Genomic DNA, 7,119 nt, shown 5'->3' with positions numbered 1-7,119 from the left:
GACGTCCTCAAAGGCAATTGGTACAAAGAAACTTGAAAATCTATTAAGCACCAGGCCCTTTCACATAATCTGTGGATTGAGATACATAACTGAACACAAAATTTTCCTGTTAGGGCTTCTAACCTGCCTATGTAGAGAGGATTATTCTTACTGTCTGTGACTAACAGATGTAATTGTTAGGATAGCACATAACCCAGTACATTCTCTGAGGCACTTCCATATTCAAAAGAGCACATGAGCATCCCCCTCTACTCAAGAGGACCAAAGGGATAGTCAAACCCCAGTCCTCACAAAGTTGCTACTAAGTAGCTGAATTCCTTCTTTGTTCAGACACATATGATAAGAGCCAGCTTCCTGGGAAATAAGGAGAAGTTTTCATCAGTAATTCTCTATCCACACCAGGATATGCAGGAGTTAGCTTGTGTTCTGGGAACAGAAAGTCTCGTGTATTCTCTTAATAAAATGCAAAGTCATCTCGTACTGAAAGAACAAAAAAAACACCCACAGAAAAATAGCTGTCAAGGTTGTTTTTCACTAATAGCCGTGCAATGAAAATTCTGTAAATTATGAATGTCCTTGAGAGAATGCTGCCCCTCTCATGCATAAAGATGCTGTCAGTAATAGGTGGTGGTTGGGACATTACTGGGCCTAGGAAGAGTGGTACAAGAATGGCATATGCTCAGCATGATTTAGAATTCTTTGACGTTGGAAATGTTTCAGACAGCAGTTCCTTTTTAGTATATTGTCCTTCTCTGTGGCAGGGAACATTTCAGTTCGCATTCTTGAGGGCCACAACAAACAAAACCACAGAAAAACAGCAAACCCAAACCATTTAGTTCTGTATTTGTATACAAGAAAGAACACAGCAACATCAGATTTTTTTTTTTTTTTCCTATTTGACTGAGAGAATAACTGCTTTTCCAGCAAATGGCTTATTCACTTTATTCCCAGTGCTCTGATTATGCTGTACCTCATTACTTTGTCTTCTGAACATGATATGAAGAGGGCGAAAGGGAGGAAAACCATTTACTTTTTCATTAGTTTTGAAAGATTTGGCTTAGCAGAGCAGCACTGGAGTTTGATGCTGTCATTAACTTTCCAACCACCACAAGTGCCCCGAAATATTTTGGAGGTGGAGATGACTGCGAGGCTTGAAGGCAAACTACCTAGTTACAGAGTAGAGAATGTCCAAAGCTGTGACAGAGGATGTATACAAACGATGTGCAATGGATGTTTTACAAAGCATGTATAATGCATGTGTTTATACACAGCACGCTCAGTCTTGGTCTACCTGATTCCTCAGTTGCATTCAGTATAACCAGGAGTCACCTCACTGGGCAAACAACTAATTATTCTAATCAGCTGCCTGCAGGAATAAAATAAAAAAGATTGATATGAAATTACAATATTCCAATGTTTATTCAGCACAAGTGTCATCATAAAACAGTGTTGAAAGACCGTTGCCATCTCTAGTCCCTCCAGAGAGCCAGCATGTAGTAAATGAACATCATGTAATTTGGCCAGCCAACCACACAGCATGAGACCAGTGTCCTACCTACTGAGGGACTAAGCATCCACATGCTAGAAGCAAAAGGCAGGTGCAGATCCCTCAAGGATGAGGCACAACACTCAGCAAATGAAAGCTTTGGCTTTAATGAAAGGGTGGTGTTACCACAGTGGGAGCCCCGGTACATTGATGCTAATCAAAAGGGGACCTGATACAGTGGAACTTGGGAGTGAAGCTCAAAGGAAAGCACCATGAGGGTGGATAAGAAAACTTGCACTGATCAACACATCATACCTATGCTATGTCCTGTTTTGTTCACTAGCAACCTTGCTGATATAATGCAGGTGCTGTTGTCTGAATTCCAGGATCTGCAGCTGGCCATAACATTGGCACCTGTGCAAAGGTGGGTGCAGATGAGGGGGGGAGGTGAACTATCCTGGGTTATTCTCACAAGATGAAGATGTGCTTAGGACGCTACAGATTCAGAGGGGAAGAAGCAAACTGTCCCAGGGTACCATGACAACAAGATAAGGTGACCTTGGGACTACACACGTGGATGTTACCATAACAGTCTTCTTATGCCCTACACCACCCTTGTCTCTAGTTCTTCTCTTCCTTCAGAAGCCCATTAACTGTGTTCTGAGTGAATGGAGAAGGTCAGCACTGCTCGGTACGTGTAGCACAGCCAGAGACTAAAGACACTTTCATAAGCTCCCACCACAGGAGGCAAGCTCTAAGGTACACTGCCAAGTACCCGGCTTAGAAACTACAGCAAGGGTTTTGCCTTCCTGAAATGAGACACTAAGCTGCCCACAATGGATACTATGCTATAAAAGCTGCTACTGCCTTCACTTGGATGGGTTCTGTGTCTTTACAGGGGCAAGGACACATGTTGACTTCTAATCAGACTGAAAACAAAGCCTGCAATTTGGTGATTTCTAGACAAAACAATGGCACAAGGAAGAAAATTTTCAGAAAAAGTTAATAATGAGAGTAACACTTTTGATCCTATTCAAAGTTTCATTTTTTCTAGTCACATTGCTTGCAAGGACTGTCTTTCTAATGGATCCCAGCTTTACAATCACCAGGAAAAAAATGCTTTTGTGAGCTTTTGACACTACAAAAAGAAAGCAAATAGTCAGGTTTGTCATATGGGGTCTGACTTCTGATGTAGTAAGGACATAGGCAGGCACTGGTTCCTCTCATGAGTAATATACTTAGTTTTTATGAATATTTAATTTAGGAAGTTGAAAGAGGACAACATATCCCACTGTACAAGAAGTAAGCAAAATCCCTAAGATGCATATTTTTGCAGAGCCAAGAAAAAAAAAAAAAATAAAAAAGGTGTGTGGAGGGACACCTGAAGTTTGAGTCAAAACAGACATGTAGGTACTATACAGAACAGGTGTTCTACAGGGCCAGAATATGCTGAGGAAACTATTAAATGCTTTAGCACTTTTAAAAACAGTCTCGTCTCTTTTAGACTTAGCACTGAACAGTCTTTTCTGTCCTAACAAGCACAGAGAAAACCTGCTATGCCAAGGGAACAAACAAGCATTATATACTACAATTAGCTACATGGCAGCGTGATACCCACAAAGATTGCATGAAAGTAATCATATGAGAAGATGAGCACGCTCTGGACTAACACAGATCACTTTTTTTTTTTTTTGGCCTCGTTTAGGCTTTTACATAGAGGTAATAACAGATTCTCTCCTTTGAGTCCTTGCATCTCCTTTTTCCAGCATCACAGAATGTTTTTGAACCTGGAATGACATCACCCTTTATTATATCAGCAACCCTTAAAAGCAAAAAGCAAAGAAGAAAGGGAAAGATGAATATCTGAAGCAAAGCATTTTGAAAAATAAATACAAAATGTACAACCAATATTTATTACATAGGGAACATAAAGTATATTTTGAATTTGCCATAATAGAACAATAACCAATTCTAACAAATTGCCTGCAGTTCTAGAATGTGTACGAATGCTCCATTAATCAGTGACCTTAACAACAGCATTCCTCTGCCAGCCAGCGTCCATTTGCTTTTTTTCCCATCTTATAAATACACACAATATGAGTTCTGGAGAAAACCAACAGTACTATCGGTCAAGATGAACTCTACATTATTATTTGTGTTCTCTTTGAATGTTACTAGCGAACTAGACTACTATTAGAAATATGAAAATCAGAGTAAAGAAACTAAAGCAAAATGACTGATCATAACAAATTACTCAATGAGTCTAGTCAGAAAAGGGACTTTTTTTCTCCTCAAGTGTGTACCCAAGAATATATGGGACATGATGGAGTAGAAGGAAACAGTGTTGGAGGAGATCTTGAAATTTATGAGGGGGAGAAAGCTGGGGGTCATGGCATAAAACTAATACCCACTAATGTCCTTTCCAGTCTCAAATTAACTTGCATGTGGAAAAATACTTATTTGCCTATTACCTGAAGACACAAGATGAGTTAATTCAAACTTCGTTACATTACCCAGAAGACAAAAAATAAATTATAGCACTGTGGCTGAATAGTTAGAATAGATTTACTGTTTACTTCTGGGACAGTAATCAAAAACTTACAGGAAGGGATGGAGGAAGGACAGAGAAGGAAACTGAAGAGATGACAAAAGATAGAGGAGAAAGAAGACAAATGTAGAGCTAGTCCATTCTAATCGACAGTATTCTACTCTGTTTCCTGGAGTATTTAATATTATTAATATTAGAATAGAAACACACAGAAAAGAAATATCAGCACAAAGTAACTCTCTCTGGTTGACACCTGATGGATTTATAGGACAATGGGACAGTCAGTGGCTTCTGGGTTTACCTTCTGTTGGCTTTATAGGAGTGGCTTGCTCCAGGACAAAAACCTGAGACCAAGCAAGGACAAAAGAATGCTAACTGAATTAAAGCTAAGGTATGAATTAATACAACACCTGCTCCTGTACGTATGACTGAAAAAGTCTGGCCACAGGTTACTTGCAATGATGAAACAGAATGTAGACAGACCATTTTATAAATAGGTTTTTTCTCTCCCCTCATCCCCCTACAAACAATAAATAAAATTCTGGCTTTTAAAAGACTGATTAGTCATAAAATTCATGATGTGTCACAAACTTCAAAATAAAGAATTGCTGATCGAAAATATAAAAAGCAGACCTGTCAGGTTAGCCCAGTGTTACACTAGGTGTCAGAACACAGCCTGGTCTAAGAACAGAAAAATCATGTAATTGACTTGAGGGGCAGTCATAGAGGCTGACACTCAGATGACACAATTCAGACCAACCTATAAGGGGAACAATTTGTATCAGATCACATACTTTAGAAAGACATTCAGACAAGCAGGCAGACAGACTATGTGAATACGTGGACCTACTTCATAATTTTTAGGTTTTCAACTATTCAAGAATTTTAAAAATCATACTTACTTTCAAGCCTTTCAGTTACTGCAGCAGGATCTATGGCACTTTCAAACACCTTCAGGAAAACAGTAAGAAGTAAACAAATTAATTATAACACCAACTAATTTAACAACTTAGTACTCACAGGAACACTTTAATACCTATTCAAAATAATTCCCCTATTCTCTGTCAAGCTGCCACTAAGCAAAATCAAACTTAACTAATACTATATGTTTGTGTACTTCAAGATGTCATCCACATTTCTAAAGTTATGCGATATTTTGGAAAAAATACTTTAAAGCTGAACTTGCATATTCATTCATGTCTGCATCAACATCAGAACAGTCTATACTTTGTAGGAAAAATTGTCATGCTTACAGTACCATAAATGCAATTCTATGAACTGTAAACCAGCAGAACCACAAGTACAATTAGGAAACTTATGTTTGGAAAACACTTGAATTCTTGGCCAATCCTATGAGACGCATCCCCAAAAGAAAAAATTAAAAGCCCCAACTGCAAGCACCTTAAAGCACAGGTAATCTTCCACAGGGATTACAGACAAATGAGAAGGTGTAAGGAAGTTTTCCTGTATGTTTCTATGTATTATATAAAGATTGCCTGAATATCTTATAAAAATAAAATTAATTAAGATATCATCCACGAAATGGCTTTTAAGAAACAAATGCCTTTGCCTGTATTTAGGTCTTGTGTATTTTACTACAATGGATTATGTCTTATTCAAAGACACTCTTCTCATGCCTTGGAGTGAAATTCTGACTCCCTTGAAGTAAATGGGAACTTTACCACTGATTTTATTTGGGCATTCATGCCAGACATTCTATCTATCTAAAGAAGCTTCCCTCAGCTGCATCCCACTTATTTTATCTGTATTTGCTGCTTTTTTGTTTCTTTCGAATGTGCCAACATCCTTCTTCAAATGATATCAGTGTTTTCAGACAGTATTTTGGCAATAGTTTTTTTTTCTGAGAGGGCTGTGCAAAGTAATTTTTTCCCTAAGAAAATGTGTTGCTTTGTGCTAGTTAACACTTATTTACGAAGGTCACAGGCACAAAAACACATTATTGTGAGGTAAGACAAAAAACGAACTTATCTAACAACACCTACTTCACGATAATTACTTTGTTGCTCCTCTTATGACTAGGTAAATGTACAAGAAACTACCCTTCTGTAGAAGTGGGTTATGTTACCCACTTCTGGTGAGAACACGGCTATGGGCTTTTCTTGCAGAGAGATTGAAGAGTTGTGTGTTCAGAGCTGTGTTCGCCTTGAGGCAGGGTAAAGGCCTTAATGAAAATTATACCTCATAGCTTGCAGACATATTAACTACATAGCTTTTCACTTGTGTCAATAATAACCACAAAGGGAAAGGGAAAGTAATCATGCCCCTCAAGGAAAGGCCTCTTGTGAGCCAGATGCAAAGAATTTTAAAGAAACAGACAGGTAGAGGGAGTGGTTTGAAAAAGAATTGAGGAAAGTCTTAAAGAAATAGGTAAGAAAGATACTGTTTCTCTGACTTTAATCTATTCCTATTTTGCAATGGCTTCAGTATGGTTTTGATTGTCAACAGACATAGCCATTCTGTCTTAGACCATTTTTTTAAAAAACAATTTTCACAAAATTGTGAAAACACAAAATACTATTCACCAGAATTATAACCAACAAGCATAGAGTACAGGAAAAACACACTGAAGACTCCTGTTCTCACCAGTTCCTGGTGTTAGTGTGTATCCTAGTTTCGGCGGGGATAGAGTTAATTTTCTTTCTAGTAGCTGGTATAGTGTTATGATTTGGATTTAGTATGAGAACAATGTTGGCAACACACTGATGTTTTCAGTTGTTGCTGAGTAGTGTTTATACTAAGTAAAGCATTTTTCAGCTCCTCATGCCAGGCAGCAAGAAGGCCAGAGGGGCACAAGAAGTTGGGAGGGGACAGAGCCAGGACAGCTCTTAAACCACAACAGCGTGGCATGTAAAATGACAGCAAAGCCATTTGTCTATCATTTGTTTGGATCTTCATTTATACATGTCTGCTGTAATGACAAAAGTCTTGAATAGATGATAGCCATATTAGAATTGAGGTATCATACTGCTTCCAGAACAAGCAGAATAAATAGAATTATTCTGCAACAGAGTAAATTCAATTGCCCTCATATACACTGTTGCCATTACTGAGATTAGGTAAGAAC

The sequence above is a fragment of the Accipiter gentilis genome, chromosome Z (assembly GCF_929443795.1).
Source record: "Accipiter gentilis chromosome Z, bAccGen1.1, whole genome shotgun sequence".
In the NCBI taxonomy this organism is placed as follows: Eukaryota; Metazoa; Chordata; class Aves; order Accipitriformes; family Accipitridae; genus Astur; species Astur gentilis.
Note: the sequence above shows the minus strand (reverse complement) of the source record.